This window comes from Macaca thibetana, chromosome 15 (genome assembly GCF_024542745.1).
Source record: "Macaca thibetana thibetana isolate TM-01 chromosome 15, ASM2454274v1, whole genome shotgun sequence".
NCBI lineage: Eukaryota > Metazoa > Chordata > Mammalia > Primates > Cercopithecidae > Macaca > Macaca thibetana.
In genome coordinates, this window is record NC_065592.1 from 72,409,906 (window position 1) to 72,429,412 (window position 19,507).

Genomic DNA, 19,507 nt, shown 5'->3' on the forward strand with positions numbered 1-19,507 from the left:
CTTTTGTTTAATAATACAAAGAGACTTAAAATATGTAAAATTGTATATATGTAAAAATGTTTTACAGTTACATATACAATATGTATATATGTAATGTATATATTACATATAATTTTACATATATTATTTTACATATACACTGTAATGCCATTTATAATGCATTAGCATTTCACTATTAAATAGTGTTTTGGAAAAAAGATAGCTACATTAAAAATTATTATATATACTTTTCAAGAAAGGATATAAAATTATGTACACACCTTAAAGAAGTGACTGGAAAGAAATATAATGATTACATGATACTCTGTGATAAAATTTTGCTGCACTTTGTATATTTTCTAAAATTTTTACAATGAGTATTTCAAAATAGCAAATTGTGCATGCTTTGAAATATGTGGGAAGATAGAATAATTTTTTTAAATCAATTTACAAGGCAAGAATGAAGAGAAAAGAGAATCTAGGACAGGAGGGGCAAATAGTAAATAATATGGGACATTTAAAATTTAAAACAGAATTACTGCAAATGTAAATAAAGTATATTCAACTTAAAGATACAGATTTTTAGCCTAGTTATATAATGCTTGTAAGAACATGAGGCTACCAAAAGTAAAAGAATGCAAGAGATATACCATGCAAACATAGCTAAAAGAAAGCTATACTGAGTTATATTAATATCAGCCATACCATTACCAAATAATAAAAAGGTCAATTTCCGATGAAAAACTTCAATGCACCAGGAAGATGTGACAATTCTGTGTGTGTATGAACCTCATAACATGGCCTCAAAATGTAGACAACAAAAATAGAACTTAAAGGAGTTACATACATATTCACAGCTATCATGGGAGATTTTAAAACACTTATTAATGTATAAAATGAACAAACTGAATAAAACTTCAGTAAGGGTATAAAAGATATGAACAAGCTGATTAACAAAATTTACACCTAAGTGATCTATGTAGATTATTAAATTCAATAACTTAAAAATATACATTATTTTTAAGAGCATTTAAAACATTTACCTAAATTAACTAGAAATTGAACCATAAAGCAAGTCTCGAAGTATTTGAAAAGTTGTAATACGTGGAATATGTTCTTTGGGCCCCACAGTAATAGTTAATCTAGACATCAATCACAAAGATAGTTAGAAAAGCCCACTATGTAGTAATTAAGAAATAACTTTTAAATAGCCAGTAGCTCACAGAAAAAAATCACAATGGAAATAAGAAATGATAATGGTAAAATTATTAAATTGTATCAAAATGTGTGGGTTTTACGGTGAAATTTATAGCTTTTCAATGCATATGTTAGAAAATGAGAAAGGCTAAAAGCTAATGATCTTGTTTTTTTACAAATTAACAAAACAACAGCTAATTACCCCTCAATAAAGAAGGAAATAAAAGAGAAAAAAATTAACTGAAAAAAATTATTCAATAGAGAATAGCAACAAAGATTAAAGGTACAAGTTGATTATTTGAAAGACAATGAAATTGATAAACCCTAGCAAAATGATTTAAAGAAAAGCAATGGACAAATCATTCACATCAGAAACTTGACAGGAATATAGTGCTTCAGCTCTTACCAATATTAACCATTATAACAAAGGTTCCATGTCACATAAACCAATAAGAAAAAGCCAGAATACCCAATATAATTAGGCATTAGCCCTGAAAGGATACTTCACAGAAAAAGGATAGCTAAATTGCTCAAAAATATGTGAAGTACTCAATTTTACAAGTAATCAAGGAAATGCAAATTAAAGCTACAATGTGACACAGCTACATGCTCACAAGAACAGCTAATATTAAAAAGACTAATAATACCAAGTGTTGGTGAGAATGTAGAGTAATACGTCTGTCACACACAATGCTTGCTAGAGTGCGATTTTACAAGCACCCTGAAATAATATTATTACATATTAAAGTAGAATATAAGCACATTTTATTCAGTATTATACCAATTGTAGCTATGTAACAAGTAGAAATGCATCCCTGTGTGAATGAGAGACATAAATAATAGTTTATCCATTTCAACATTACTCATAGAGCCAAGAACCCTAACATTAAGTGTCTGTCAACAATGGAATGTATAAATACATGGTGGTATAATGACACAATGAAACACTATACAGCAGTGAATGAGTTTGGCAAACATAACATTGAGCAAAAAATGCCATACACAAAAAAATGTATACTGTATACCTGGTAGATTTGGGGAACAGAAAGGTAGGTACTGATTAGGAGAACAAAAAGCAAATTTCCGTTGTGCTAGCTATTTTTTTTTTTTTACTTAAATGTCATTTCAAAAGTGTTTGCTTTTTAGTAAACTGTGGAGCTGTACCTTTACTTTTGTGCATTTTTCCTATTTTTATATGTCAATAAAGTTTAATGACTCTTACCTATGCATATATATACACATGGCTAAAATAAGTTAGTATTAAAAATATAAAAGCCTGCCATACTTTGGATGAACATCTGTTCTGTATCATTACTGAAAATGAAAAAAAAATTATGTTTAAAATTCCACTTAGAGATCTTGAAATTGAAATGTAGAAGTATGTCCAGTCGATGATAAGTATCATTGTAAAGAACTACTAACAAGGCTACAGACCACTTATTTTTGGGGACAGCTGGCAAGCATGTAATCATAGGGTTCGACTGAAAATTATTGATGAAAACGTAAAAAAAAAAAAAAAAAAAAAAAAGCAAGCATTCGGCTATGTTTGTCAATATACAGGATCCAGCTCGCTGTTAGACCTCAGAGGATCTTGAGAATGACAAGCAATTACATGTAATGTTTATGTGGTAGTGACTACTCATTCATAGCTAAGTGAGCTATTAAATGATGCTACCATTTGTTAAATAAATTTTTCTTGTTAAATTTTGGGGGATCCAAAATAATTTTTGTCTCTCATTTATTATAAACATTTTCTTTCTACTGAGAACTGGAAATAAAGGAGACAGATGAGACATAGGGACTTTTTCACTCTGGGTTAGATCATGAAAGTTAAAGTATTGGGTTTGAACTGCATAAAAAAGAAACAAAATGTGTGTGTCATGATTCTAGATTGTGCTAACCTATCCAGCAAGTTAAAAACTGTGAACTATTGGCTAATAGACAAGCATGACAGTATGGCTGGATAAATGCTAGATTTATATCATTTGAGAGAAAATTAACAAAAAGTACAAAGTCTACTGACTATGAAAATGTCATGTAGAAGGAAAAAACCAAAAATCCTAAAGGGGATTCTGGGAAGATGGTGGAATAGGAAGCCCTATTAATTTCCCTATCTAGAAAAAAATTGCACTGACAGAGTATGATGTAACTATTTTGAAATTCTGGAGTCTACGGAAGGCTTGCAACTTCAAAGAGAAGGCTTGGACGTACATTGTAATTAGTTTTAGCCCATTTCAGCTCTTTGCACAGTAGCAGACACCCATCCCCTACCCTCAGCCCCATGGCAGCTATGCATGTGTTCCTGGAGCAATCAATCTGCAGACAGCTTGTAGGAGTCAGGATGAGCAAAAAAAGAAGACCCTATTCTCCAAATAGCTGGGATCTGTGTTCTGACCACCAATTGCTGCATTTAGTCACAGAGGTGTAGAAAAATAGGCCAGCGGCTGTTGTTGTTTGTCCTATGTTTGCGAGCCTCTCTCTCTCCAGCTGAAGTGAATTCAAAGACATTGAGAGGGCCAGTGCTCTTTTTATTCTTATTTTTCCCTTTTGGGAGTCAGATATTAAAAATTAAAACATTCATAAACAACTGTACATACAGGAAAAATTAGAAAGTGACCATACATACCCAGGAAAAACTGTAGGATCAGAAAATATCCAAAAATACCTTAAGTTTATACCTCACTCTGATTATTGGCACAGAAAACATACAACAATCAAGAAAACAAAAACAATAAAAAATAACAAAAAGCAGCAAACCCTGGAGAAGAGGGAGAATCTGATTTCCAGAGTTAAAAGTACAAGGCATACAAGCATCTACTACACAAAACATTTAAAATAATATTCTTAAAGATAGATAACTAAAGAAGATGTGGAGAAGGTGAAACAGAACAAAACAGTGTATGAACAAAATGGAAATTATATAAATAAAGAGACTGACAACCTAAAAAAAAGAAATTCTGGAGCTAAAAAGTACAATAATTGAAAGATTCTCTAGAGGAGTACAAAGGCTGAGTTGAGCAAGTGGAAGAAAAAAATCAGCAATATTGAACACAGAACAATGGAAATTATTGAGTATAGAAATTAAAAGAAAAAAGATAAAGTGAACAGAGTCTAAGAGAGCCATGTTACTCCATCAAGCAAAGAAACATTAACATTATGGAAGCCTCAGAAAGAGAAGAGAGATGGAATATTTGGGGTACAGAAAATACTTGAAAAAATAATGGTCGAAAACTTCCCAACACTGGTATTTTAAATTATGTCTTTTTTATTTTAGGGGTAGGGTCTTGCTCTGTCACCCATGCAATATGATTGTGAATATGATTGTCACCCAGTGTGCAATCATATTTTACTGTAACGTCAAACTCAAGTGATGTTCCCACCTCAGTCTCCCAAAGTGCTGGGACTACAAGCATCTACCACCACACCCGGCTAATATTTTTTTAATGATTTTGTTAGGGACAGTCTTGGGTTGTTGTCCAGGATAGTCGCAACCAATTTTCATAACGTACAAAAATATAAACATCAAATAAACTCCAAGTAAGACAAAAAAGAGAACCACATCAAGAAACATTATAACCAAGCTTTCAAAAGACAAAAGAAAGAAACTTGAAAACAACAAGAGGGAACTTGTCTCACACAAGGATCCACAATAAGATTATCCAGATTTCTCATAAGAAGCTGAAGGCCTGAAGGCAATGGGCCAATATATTCAAAGTGCCAAAAGAAAAACAAAACAAAAGAAAAAACATCAAAACATCCAAGGAAAAAACTGTCCTTCAAAGGTGAGGAAGAAATTAAGATATTCTCAGGTAAACAAAGCTAAAGGAGTTTGTTACCATTAGATTTGCCTTGCAAGAAATACCAAAGTGGCCATGAAGGGTGAAATGAAAGGGCAGTAAAAAAGTAACTTGAAGCTTTAGAAAGATCTCACTAAAGGTAGATACACGGGCGATTATAAAATCTTGTATTATTTGGAAAAATAGTTTGTAACTCCGCTTTTTGGTTTCTGCATAATTTAAGAGACTAATACATTTTAAAAACAATTACTACTCTACAAGCTAGTATTATTGTAACTTTAGTTTGTAAATCAATATTTCATACATAATTTAAGAGACTAATGTATTTAGAATAATTATTAGTTTGTGTTTTGGAGCACACAATGTATAAGGACAGAATTTTGTGACACAAACAACCGAAAGCGGTGAGGATGGAGCTGTTAATGGAGTAAAGTTTTTACATTTTATTCAAGTTAAGATGCCATAAGTTTAAATTAGAGTCTATATATATTAAATGTAATCTTCATGGTAACTAAAAGAAAATAGCTATAGAATATAGATAAAATGAAATGAGAAAGGAATTTAAACATTTCAGTACAAAATAATCAACTAAACACAAAAGAAGATAGTAATGCAGAAAACGAGGGACAAAAAAGCTGCAAGACATGTAGAAAACAAATAACAAAATGACAGAAGGAAGTATTTATTAGTAATTACTTTAAATTTAAATGAACTAAGCTCTCCAATCGAAAGATAGACATTTGCAGACTGGATTTAAAAAACATAATCCAATTATGTGTTGTCTGTAAGACTCACTTGAGATTTAAGGAGCCAAAAATATTAAAAGTAAAAGGACAGAAAATGATACTTCATGCAAGTATTAAACAAAAGACAGCAGAATAGGCTATGCTAATTGTCAGGCCTCTGAGCCCAAGCTAAGCCGTCATATCCCCAGTGACCTGCACGTATACATCCAGATGGCCTGAAGCAATTAAAGATGCACAAAACAAGTGAAAATAGCCTTAACTGATGACATTCCACCATTGTGATTTATTTCTGTCCCAACCTAACTGATCAATGTACTTTGTAATCTCTCCCATCCTTAAGAAATTTCTTTATAATCTCCCTCATCCTCAAGAAGATTCTTTGTGATTCTCCCCACCCTTGAGAATGTACTTTGTGAGATCTGCCTCCCGCCCCCAAAACATTGCTTTTAACTCCACCGTCTATCCCAAAACCTATAAGAACTAATGACAATTCCACCACCCTTTGCTGACTCTTTTTGGACTCAGCCTGCCTGCACCCAGGTGAAATAAACAGCCATGTTGCTCACACAAAGCCTGTTTGGTGATCTCTTCACACGAACACGTGAAACACTAATTTCTCACAAAATGGACTTTAAATCAAAAAAGGTACAAGAAACAAAAACATATATTAATAAATGGTTCAATACAGCAAGAAGATACAACAAATAACAATTATAAATATTTATGCATCTAATAATAGACACTCAAAATATATAAAGAAAACTTGACAAAACTGAAGAGGGAAGTAGATAATTCTACATTAATAGTTGCAGATTTCAGTAATCCAATAATGAATAGAACAACCAGAGAGAGGATAAGTCAGAAAACAGAAAACTTGACACAGTAAATCAATTAGATCTAACAAATATGTACATAACACTACCCAAACATACCACACACACATTTATCAAAAGTAACCGTTAGATATTTTCCAGTATAGATGATATATTAGGCCATAAATTAAGTCTTAGTAAATTTTAAATGATATATATTGTACAAGATACCTTCTCTGACTACAATAGGATAAAGTTAGACATCAGCAGAAGTTAAAGAAATAAAACTGAAAAAATTTACAAAATTGTGAAAATTTAATAACACTCTCTTAAGCTACCAATATATAAAAAAGAAATTACAAGAAAAAAAAAACCTAGAAAATACTTAGGGATAAATGAAAACCAAAATACAACATACTAAAACTTATAGGACACAGGAAAAGCAGTGGTAAGGGAGAAATTTATGACTATAAACACATTAAGAAATGAACTAGAACAAAAACAAACTGAATCAAAGGCTAGAAGGAAAGAAATAATAAAGAGCAGAGATAAATGAAATAAAAAATAGAAAAATAGGCTGAGAGCTGTGGCTCATGTCTGTAATCCTAGCACTTTTGGAGGCCACGGTAGGTGGATCACTTGAGGTCAGGAGTTTGAGACTGACCTGGCCAACATGGTGAAAACCCACCTCTACTAAAAATACAAAAAATTAGCCAGGCATTGTGGTACATGCCTGTAATCCCAGTGACCCAAGCAGCCGAGGCATAAGAATCTCTTGAAACTAGGAGACGGAGGTTGCAGTGAGCTGACATGATGCTGCTGCACTCCAGCCTGGAACTATTAACAATTTTATGCCAATAAATGGAATAACCCGGATGAAATGAACACATTTCTGGAAACACAAAACCTAACCAGACTACACTGTACACCTATATAACTTGGAATCAGATTGAATCAGTAGGGGGAAAAAAAAAACCAACAAAGAAAATCCCTAGACCTATTGTCTTCATGAGTGAATGAAGAACAATAAACCTTCTCAAATTTTTCCAAAAAAATTGATGAGGGGACACTTTCTGATTCTGTGAGATTAACATTACGCTGATACCCAACCCAGATAAAGACATTACAAGAAAACTACAGACCAATATTTCCTATGAATATTAATCCAAAAATTCTCAACCAAATGCTAGCAAACTGAATTCAGAAGTGTATTAAAGGAATTATATACCATGACAAAGTGACATTCATTCTTTGAATGCAAGAATACTTTGACATATGAAAATTTATGAATGTGATACACCACATTAACAAAATGAAAGGAAAAAGCCACATGATCATTTCAATTGATACAGAAACAGCTTTTAACAAAATTCAACATTCTTTCAAATAAAAAATACTCAACAAACTAGGAATAGAAGAAACCACTTCAACATAATAAAAGGCATATATGAAAACCCCATAATTAACATTATTTTCAATGGTGAAAGACCTACAGCTTAAGAAAGAATGCTTGTTCTTGGTACTTCTGTTTGACAAAGCACTGGAAGTTCTAGCCAGAGCAAACAGGCAAGAAAAATAAATAAAAAGCATCCAACTTGAAAAGGGAAAACTAATATTATCTTTATTTGCAGATGATATGCTCTTATATGCAGAAAAACCCTGAAGATTCCACACACACAAAAAAATTTGAACTAATAAATGAATTCAGCAAAGTAGCGGGATACAAAATCAACACACAAAAATCAGATGCATTTCTATATGCTAACAATAAAGAACGTGAAAAGGAAATTATAGAAACAAAGCCGTTTACAATAGCATCAAAAAGGATAAAATATTTCAGAATTAACTAGGGTTGTGAAAGACTGGTTGTGGAAAACTATAAAACATTGCTGAGGCCAGGTATGGTGGCTCACGCCTGTAATCCCAGCACTTTGGGAGGCTGAAGTGGGTGGATTACAAGGTCAAGAGATGGAGATATTCCTGGCCAGCATGATGAATCCCAACTCTAATAAAAATACAAAAATTAGCTGGGCGTAGTGACACATGCCTGTAATCTTAGTTACCTGGGAGGCTGAGGCAGGAGAATCACTTGAACCCAGGCCACAAAGATTACAGTGAGCCAATATTGCACCACTGCACTCCAGCCTGGTGCCAGAGTGAGACTCCATCTCAAAAAACAAACAAACAAAAACCCCAAACAAAGCATTGCTGAAAGAAATTAAAGACATAAATAAATAAAACACATTCCATGTTCCCAGATTTGAAGGCTGTACTATTAAGATACCAAAACGACTCAAAGGAATCTATAGATTTAATCCAATCTTTACTACATTTCCAATAATGTTTTTGCAGAAATAGAAAAACGCATCTTAACATTTACGTGGAATCTCAAGGGACTCTGAATGACAAAAACAATCTCAAAGAAAAGAGCAAACTTGGAGGTGGTGCCAAGATGGCAGAATAGGAACAGCACCAGCCTCCAGCTCTCAGCGTGAGTGACAGACAGAAGACAGGTGATTTCTGCATTTCCAACTGAGGTACTGGGTTCATCTCACTGGGGCGTGTTGGACAGTGGGTGCAGGACAGTGGGTGGAGCCCAATGACCAAGAGCTGAAGAAGGGCGGGGCATCACCTTACCTGGGAAGTGCAAAGGGGAAGGGAATTCCCTTTCCTAGCCAAGGGAAACCATGGCACACAACCCCTGGAAAATCGGGTCACTCCCACCCTAATACTGCTCTTTACCAAGGGTCTTAGGATTATATCCCATGCCTGGCTTGGAGGGTCCCACACCCACAGAGCCTCTCTCATTGCTAGCACAGCAGTCTGAGATCTAACTGCAATGTGGCAGTGAGGCTAGGGGAGGGGCGCCTGCCATTGCTGAGGCTTAAGTAGGTAAACAAAGTAGCCAGGAAGCTCAAACTGGTTGGAGCCCACTGCAGCTCAAGGAGGCCTGCCTGCCTCTGTAGACCCCACCTCTGGGGACAGGGCATAGCCAAACAAAAGGCAGCAGAAACCTCTGCAGATTTAAATGTCCCTGTCTGACAGCTTTGAAGAGAATAGTGATTCTCCCAGCATGGAGTCTAAGATCTGAGAACAGACAGACTGTCTGCTCAAGTGGGTCCCTGACCCCCGAGTAGCCTAACTGGGAAACATCACCACTAGGGTCAGACTGACACCTCACACTTCACATAGCCGGATACACCTCTGAGACGAAGCTTCCAGAGGAACGATCAGACAGCAACATTTGCTGTTCAGCAATATTCACTCTTCTGCAGCCTCCGCTGCTGATACCCAGGCAAAAAGGGTCTGGAGTTGACCTCGAGCAAACTCCAACAGACCTGCAGCTGAGGGTCCTGACTGTTAGAAGGAAAAATAACAAACAGAAAGGACATCCACACCAAAACCCCATCTGTACATCACCATCGTCAAAGAACAAAGGTAGATAAAACCACAAAGATGGGGGAAAGCAGTGCAGAAAAGCTGGAAATTCTAAAAATCAGAGCACCTCTCCCCTCCAAAGGAACACAGCTCCTCGCCAGCAATGGAACAAAGCTGGACGGAGAATGACTTTGACGAGTTGAGAGAAGAAGGCTTCAGACAATCAAACTTCTCCAAGCTAAAGGAGGAATTATGAACCCAGTGCAAAGAAACTAAAAACCTTGAAAAAAGATTTGAGGAATGGCTAACTAGAATAACCAATGTAGAGAAGTCCTTAAACAACCTGATAGAGATGAAAAACATGACACGAGAACCATGTGACAAATACACAACCTTCAGTAACCAACTCGATCAACTGGAAGAAAGGGTATCAGTGATTAAAGATCAAATGAATGAAATGAAGCAAGAAGACAAGAGAAAAAAGAGAGAAAAGAAATGAACAGTCTCCAAGAAATATGGGACTATGTGAAAAGACCAAATCTACATCTGATTGGTGTACCTGAAAGTGACAGGAAGAATGGAACCAAGTTGGAAAACACTCTGCAGGATATTATCCAGGAGAACTTCCCCAAACTAGCAAGGCAGGCCAGCATTCAAATTCAGGAAATACAGAGAACAGCACAAAGATACTCCTCAAGAAGAGCAATTCCAAGACACATAATTGTCAGATTCACCAAAGTTGAAATGAAGGAAAAAATGTTAAGGGCAGCCAAAGAGAAAGCCAATTTTCAACCCAGAATTTCATATCCAACCAAACTAAGTTTCATAAGTGAAGGCGAAATAAAATCCTTTACAGACAAGCAAATACTGAGAGATTTTGTCACCACCAGGCCTGCCCTACAAGAGCTCCTGAAGGAAGCACTCAACATGGAAAGGAACAACTTGTACCAGCCACTGGAAAACCATGCCAAAATGTAAAGACTATCGATGCTAGGAAGAAACTGCATCAACTAATGAGCAAAATAATCAGCTAATATCATAATGATGGGATCAAGTTCACACATAACAATATTAACCTTAAATGTAAATGGACTAAATGCTCCAATTAAAAGACACAGATTGGCAAATTGGATAGAGTCAAGACCCATCAGTTTGCTGTATTGAGGAGACCCATCTCACATGCAGAGACACACATAGGCTCAAAATAAAGGGATGGAAGTAGATCTACCAAGCAAACAGAAAACAAAAAAAAGACAGGGGTTGCAATCCTAGTCTCTGATAAAACACACTTTGAACCAACAAAGATGAAAAGAGACAAAGAAGGCCATTATACAATGGTAAAGGGATCAATTCAACAAGAAGAGCTAAGTATCCTAAATATATATGCACCCAATACAGGAGGACCCAGATTCATAAAGCAAGTCCTTAGAGACTTACAAAGAGACTTAGACTTCCACACAATAATAATGGGAGAATTTAACAACCCACTGTCAACATTAGACAGATCAACGAGACAGAAAGTTAACAAGGATATCCAGGAATTGAAATCAACTCTGCACCAAGTGGACCTAATAGACATTTACAGAACAAATCAACAGAATATACATTCTTCTCAGCACCACATCACACTTATTCCAAAATTTACCACATAGTTGGAAGTAAAGCACTCCTCAGCAAATGTACAAGAACAGAAATTATAACAAACTGTCTCTCAGACCACAGTGCAATCAAACAAGAACTCAGGATTAAGAAACTCAATCAAAACCACTCAACTACTTGGAAACTGAACAACCCGCTCCTGAATGACTACTGGTTACATAACGAAATGAAGGCAGAAATAAAGATGTTCTTTGAAACCAATGAGAACAAAGATACAACATACCAGAATCTCTGGGACACATTTAAAACAGTGTGTAGAGGGAAATTTATAGCACTAAATGCCCACAAGAGAAAGCAGGAAAGATCTAAAATTGACACCCTAACATCACAATTAAGAGAACTAGAGAAGCAAGAGCAAACACATTCAAAAGCTAGGAGAGGGCAAGAAATAACTAAGATCAGAGCAAAACTGAAGGAGATAGAGACACAAAAAATCCTTTAAAAATCATTGAATCCAGCAGCCAGTATTTTGAGAAGAACAAGAAAATTGACAGACCGCTAGCAAGACTAATAAAGAAGAAAAGAGAGAAGAATCAAACAGACGCAATAAAAAATGATACAGGGGTATCACCACTGACCCCACAGAAACACAAACTACCATCAGAGAATACTATAAACACCTCTATGCAAATAAACTAGGAAATCTAGAAGAAACGGGTAAGTTCCTGGACACATACACTCTCCCAAGACTAAACCAGGAAGAAGTTGAATCCCTGAATAGACCAATAATAGGCTCTGAAATTGAGGCAATAATTAATAGCCTACCAACCAAAAAAAGTCCAGAACCAGATGGATTCACAGCCAAATTCTACCAGAGGTACGAGGAGCTGGAACTATTCCTTCTGAAATTATTCCAATCAATAGAAAAAGAGGGAATCCTCCTTAACTCTTTTTATAAGGCCAACATCATCCTGATACCAAAGCCTGGCAGAGACATAACAAAAAAAAAAAGAGAATTTTAGACCAATATCCCTGATAAACATCGATGCAAAAATCCTCAATGAAGTACTGGCAAACTGAATGCAGCAGCACATCAAAAAGCTTATCCACCATGATCAAGTGGGCTTCATCCCTGGGATGCAAGGCTGGTTCAATATATGCAAATCAATAAACGCAATCCAGCATATACATAGAACGAAAAACAAAAACCACATGACTATCTCAATAGATGCAGAAAAGGCCTTTGATAAAATTCAACAGCCCTTCATGCTAAAAACTCTCAATAAATTTGGTATTGATGGAACATATCTCAAAATAATAAGAGCTATTTATGACAAACCCATAGTCAATATCATACTGAATGGGCAAAAACTGGAAGCATTCCCCTTGAAAACTGGCACAAGACAGGGATGCCCTCTCTCACCACTCCTATTCAACATAGTGTTGGAAGTTCTGGCCAGGGCAATCAGACAAGAGAAAGAAATAAAGCGTATTCAGTTAGGAAAAGAGGAAGTCAAATTGTATTTAGAAAACCCCATCATCTCAGCCCAAAATCTCCTTAAGCTGATAAGCAACTGCAGCAAAGTCTCAGGATACAAAATCGATGTGCAAGAATCACAAGCATTCTTATACATCAGTAACAGACAAACAGAGGGCCAAATCATGAATGAACTCCCATTCACAATTGCTTCAAAGAGAATCAAATACCTAGGAATCCAACTTACAAGGGATGTAAAGGACCTCTTCAAGGAGAACTACAAACCACTGCTCAATGAAGTAAAAGAGGACACAAACAAATGGAAGATCATACCATGCTCATGGATAGGAAGAATCAATATCATGAAAATGGCCATACTGCTCAAGGTAATTTATAGATTCAATGATATCTCCATTAAGCTACCAATGACTTTCTTCACAGAATTGGAAAAAACTACTTTAAAGTTCATATGGAACCAAAAAAGAGCCTGCATTGTCAAGACAGTCCTAAGTCAAAACAACAAAGCTGGAGATATCACGCTTCCTCACTTCAAACTATACTACAAGGCTACAGTAACCAAAACAGCATAGTACTGGTACTAAAACAGAGATATAGACCAATGGAACAGAATAGAGCCCTCAGAAATAATACCACATATCTACAACCATCTGATCTTTGACAAACCTGACAAAAACAAGAAACGGGGAGAGGATTCCCTATTTAATAAATGGTGCTGGGAAAACTGGCTAGCCATAAGTAAAAAGTTGAAACTGGATCCCTTCCTTACACCTTACACAAAAATTAATTCAAGATGGGTTAGAGACTTAAATGTTAGACCTAAAACCATAAAAATCCTAGAACAAAACCTAGGCAATACCATTCAGGACACAGGCATGGGCAAGGACTTCATGTCTAAAACACCAAAAGCAATGGCAACAAAAGCCAAAATTGACAAATGGGATCTCATTAAACTAAAGCACTTCTGCATGCAAAAGAAACTACCATCATAGTGAACAGGCCACCTACAGAATGGGAGAAAATGTTTGCAATCTACTCATCTGACAAAGGGCTAATATCCAGAACCTACCAAGAACTCAAACAAATTTACAAGAAAAAAACAACCCCATCAAAAAGTGGGCAAAGGATATGAACAAACACTTCTCAAAAGAAGATATTTATGCGGCCAACAAACACATGAAAAAATGTTCATCATCACTAGCCATCAGAGAAATGCAAATCAAAACCACACTGAAATACCATCTCACACCAGTTAGAATGGCAATCATTAAAAAGTCAGGAAACAACAGGTGCTGGACAAAATGTGGAGAAACACGAAGACTTTTACGCCGTTGGTGGGACTGTAAACTAGTTCAACCATTGTGGAAGACAGTGTGGTGATTCCTCAAGGATCTAGAACTAGAAATACCATTTGACCCAGCCATCCCATTACTGGGTATATACCCAAAGGATTATTAATTATGCTGTTATAAAGACACATGCACACATATGTTGATTGCCGCACTATTCACAATAACAAAGACTTGGAACCAACCCGAATGTCCATCAATGACAGACTGGATTAAGAAAATGTGGCACATATACACCATGGAATACTACACAGCCATAAAAAAGGATGAGTTCGTGTCCTTTGTAGGGACAAGGATGCAGCTGGAAACCATCATTCTCAGCAAAGTATCGCAGAAACAGAAAACCAAACACAACATGTTCTCACTCATAGGTGGGAACTGAACAATGAGAATGCTTGGACACAGGAAGGGGAACATCACACATGGGGGCCTGGTGTGTGATGGGGGGAGGGGGGAGGGATAGCATTAGGAGATATACCTAATGTAAATGACGAGTTAATGGGTGCAGCACACCAACATGGCACACGTATACATATGTAACAAACCTGCACATTGTGCACATGTACTCTAGAACATAAAGTAGAATTTTAAAAAACTAAATTAGAAAAAGAAAAAAGAGCAGTATTGAAGACAAAAGAGAAAAAGAACATAGCTAGAGAACTCATCTGTCCTCATCTGAAAATATACTACAAAGCTACAATCATCAAAACAATATGGTACTGCCATAAAGACAAACATACATGACTATAGAACAGAACAGACAGCCCAGAAATAAACCCTCACATATATGGTCTAATGACGTTTTACAAAGGTGCCAAGACCATTCAGTGGGAAAAGAACAGTCTTCAACAAATGATGCTGGGAAAACTGGATATCCACATATAAAAGAAAAAAAACTAGACTCTTATGTAACACAATGAACAAAAATTAACTCAAAATTAATCAAAGACTTAAACGTAAGACCTAATATTATAAAACTCTTAGAAAAACAAGGCAAAATGCCTACAACAGATTTGGCAACAATTTCTTAGATATGACATTAAAGGCACTGGCAAAAACAACAAAAATGGACAATTTGGACTTCATTAAAATAAAGTGTCCATCAAAGGACAATATCAACATAGTTAAAAAGGTAACCCATAGAGTGGAAGAACAAATTTACAAATTATATACTGATAAGTAATTAATATCTAGAATATATCAAGAACTTTAAAAACTTAACTACCAAAAAAAAAAAAAAAAAACCAATTCAAAAATGTACAAAGGACTTGAATAAACATTACTCCAAATAACGTGTATAAAAATGACCAATAAGCCCTTGAAAAGATGCTCAACCTTAATAATGATTAGGGTGGAAGTCAAAACGACAATAAGATACCATCTCACACCCATTAAGATGGCTACTATCAAAATAATAGAAAATAAGAAGTGTTAGCAAGGATGCAGATAAATTAAAACCTTTTGCACTATCAGTGGGAAAATAAAGTGGTGCTCGTGCTTTGGAAAAGAGCATAAAGTTCCTCAAAAAATTAAAAATAGAATTACTATTCAATCTAACAGTTTCACTTCTGGGTACGTACCCAGAAGAACTAAAAGCAGGATCTTGAAAAGTATATGTATACCCAATTTCATACAAGCATTACTCACAACAGCTGACATGTAGAAGCAACCTGTCTTAATCTGTTCTGTGGTGCAATAAATGAATACCTGAGGCTGAGTAATTTACAAAGAAAATAGGTTTATTTGGCTCGCAATTTAGCTAGCTGTCCAAAAAAGCATAGTGCCAGCATCTGTATCTGGTAAGGGCCTCAGGCTGCTTCTACTCATGGCAGAAGGTGAAGGGTAGCCAGTACGTGCAGAGATGCCATGGCAAGAGAGGAAGCAAGAGGGAGATGGAGGAGGTCCAGGCCTTTTTCAACAACCAGTTATCCCAGGAACCAACTGAGAACTCACTCACCTGCTTCCAGTGGAGAGCATTAATCTATTTATAGGGGATCTGCCCCCATGAACAGAACACCTCCCAATGGGCCCCACCTCCAACACTGGGGATCAAATTTCTTTTTTTTATTTTTATTTTTATTTTTTTATTTTTTTTAAATTTATTTATTATTATTATACTTTAAGTTGTAGGGTACATGTGCATAACGTGCAGGTTTGTTACATATGTATACTTGTGCCATGTTGGTGTGCTGCACCCGTCAACTCGTCATTTACATCAGGTATAACTCCCAATGCAATCCCTCCCCCCTCCCCCCTCCCCATGATAGGCCCTTGTGTGTGATGTTCCCCTTCCTGAGTCCCAGTGATCTTCATTGTTCCGTTCCCACCTATGAGTGAGAACATGCGGTGTTTGGTTTTCTATTCCTGCGATAGTTTGCTAAGAATGATGGTTTCCAGCTGCATCCATGTCCCTACAAAGGACACAAACTCATCCTTTTTTATGGCTACATAGTATTCCATGGTGTATATGTGCCACATTTTCTTAATCCAATCTGTCACTGATGGACAATTGGGTTGATTCCAAGTCTTTGCTATTGTGAATAGTGCTGCAATAAACATACGTGTGCACGTCTCTTTAGAGCAGCATGATTTATAATCCTTTGGGTATATAACCAGTAATGGGATGGCTGGGTCATATGGTACATCTAGTTCTAGATCCTTGAGGAATCGCCATACTGTTTTCCATAATGGTTGAACTAGTTTACACTCCCACCAACAGTGTAAAAGTGTTCCTATTTCTCCATATCCTCTCCAGCACCTGTTGTTTCCTGACTTTTTAATGATTGCCATTCTAACTGGTGTGAGATGGTATCTCATTGTGGTTTTGATTTGCATTTCTCTGATGGCCAGTGATGAGCATTTTTTCATGTGTCTGTTGGCCGTATGAATGTCTTCTTTTGAGAAATGTCTGTTCATATCCTTTGCCCACTTTTTGATGGGGTTGTTTGTTTTTTTCTTGTAAATTTGTTTGAGTTCTTGGTAGGTTCTGGATATTAGCCCTTTGTCAGATGAGTAGATTGCAAAAATTTTCTCCCATCCTGTAGGTTGCCTGTTCACTCTGATGGTAGTTTCTTTCGCTGTGCAGAAGCTCTTTAGTTTAATGAGATCCCATTTGTCAATTTTGGCTTTTGCTGCCGTTGCTTTTGGTGTTTTAGACATGAAGTCTTTGCCCATGCCTATGTCCTGAATGGTACTACCTAGGTTTTCCTCTAGGATTTTTATGGTATTAGGTCTAACATTTAAGTCTCTATTCCATCTTGAATTAATTTTCGTATAGGGAGTAAGGAAAGGATCCAGTTTCAGCTTTCTACTTATGGCTAGCCAATTTTCCCAGCACCATTTATTAAATAGGGAATCCTTTCCCCATTTCTTGTTTCTCTCAGGTTTGTCAAAGATCAGATGGCTGTAGATGTGTGGTATTATTTCTGAGGACTCTGTTCTATTCCATTGGTCTATATCTCTGTTTTGGTACCAGTACCATGCTCTTTTGGTTACTGTAGCCTTGTAGTATAGTTTGAAGTCAGGTAGCGTGATGCCTCCAGCTTTGTTCTTTTGACTTAGGATTGTCTTGGAGATGCGGGCTCTTTTTTGGTTCCATATGAACTTTAGCAGTTTTTTCCAATTCTGTGAAGAAACTCATTGGTAGCTTGATGGGGATGGCATTGAATCTATAAATTACCTTGGGCAGTATGGCGATTTTCACGATATTGATTCTTCCTATCCATGAGCGTGGTATGTTCTTCCATTTGTTTGTGTCCTCTTTTATTTCACTGAGCAGTGGTTTGTAGTTCTCCTTGAAGAGGTCCTTTACATCCCTTGTAAGTTGGATTCCTAGGTATTTGATTCTCTTTGAAGCAATTGTGAATGGAAGTTCATTCCTGATTTGGCTCTCTGTTTGTCTGTTACTGGTGTATAAGAATGCTTGTGATTTTTGCACATTAATTTTGTATCCTGAGACTTTGCTGAAGTTGCTTATCAGCTTAAGGAGATTTTGGGCTGAGACAATGGGGTTTTCTAAATATACAATCATGTCATCTGCAAACAGGGACAGTTTGACTTCTTCTTTTCCTAACTGAATACCCTTGATTTCTTTCTCTTGCCTAATTGCCCTAGCCAGAACTTCCAACACTATGTTGAATAGGAGTGGTGAGAGAGGGCATCCCTGTCTTGTGCCAGTTTTCAAAGGGAATTTTTCCAGTTTTTGCCCATTCAGTATGCTATTCGCTGTGGGTTTGTCATAAATAGCTCTTATTATTTTGAGGTACGTTCCATCAATACCGAATTTATTGAGGGTTTTTAGCATGAAGGGCTGTTGAATTTTGTCAAAAGCCTTTTCTGCATCTATTGAGATAATCATGTGGTTCTTGTCTTTGATTCTGTTTATATGCTGGATTATGTTTATTGATTTGCGAATGCTGAACCAGCCTTGCATCCCAGGGATGAAGCCCACTTGATCATGGTGGATAAGCTTTTTGATGTGTTGCTGAATCTGGTTTGCCAGTATTTTATTGAGGATTTTTGCATCGATGTTCATCAGGGATATTGGTCTAAAATTCTCTTTTTTTGTTGTGTCTCTGCCAGGCTTTGGTATCAGGATGATGTTGGCCTCATAAAATGAGTTAGGGAGGATTCCCTCTTTTTCTATTGATTGGAATAGTTTCAGAAGGAATGGTACCAACTCCTCCTTGTACCTCTGGTAGAATTCAGCTGTGAATCCATCTGGTCCTGGACTTTTTTTGGTTGGTAGGCTATTAATTATTGCCTCAATTTCAGAGCTTGCTTTTGGTCTATTCAGGGATTCAACTTCTTCCTGGTTTAGTCTTGGAAGAGTGTAAGTGTCCAGGAAATTATCCATTTCTTCTAGATTTTCCAGTTTATTTGCGTAGAGGTGTTTATAGTATTCTCTGATGGTAGTTTGTATTTCTGTGGGGTCGGTGGTGATATCCCCTTTATCATTTTTAATTGCGTCGATTTGATTCTTGTTTCTTTTCTTCTTTATTAGTCTTGCTAGTGGTCTGTCAATTTTGTTGATCTTTTCAAAAAACCAACTCCTGGATCCATTGATTTTTTGGAGAGTTTTTTGTGTCTCTATCTCCTTCAGTTCTGCTCTGATCTTAGTTATTTCTTGCCTTCTGCTAGCTTTCGAATGTGTTTG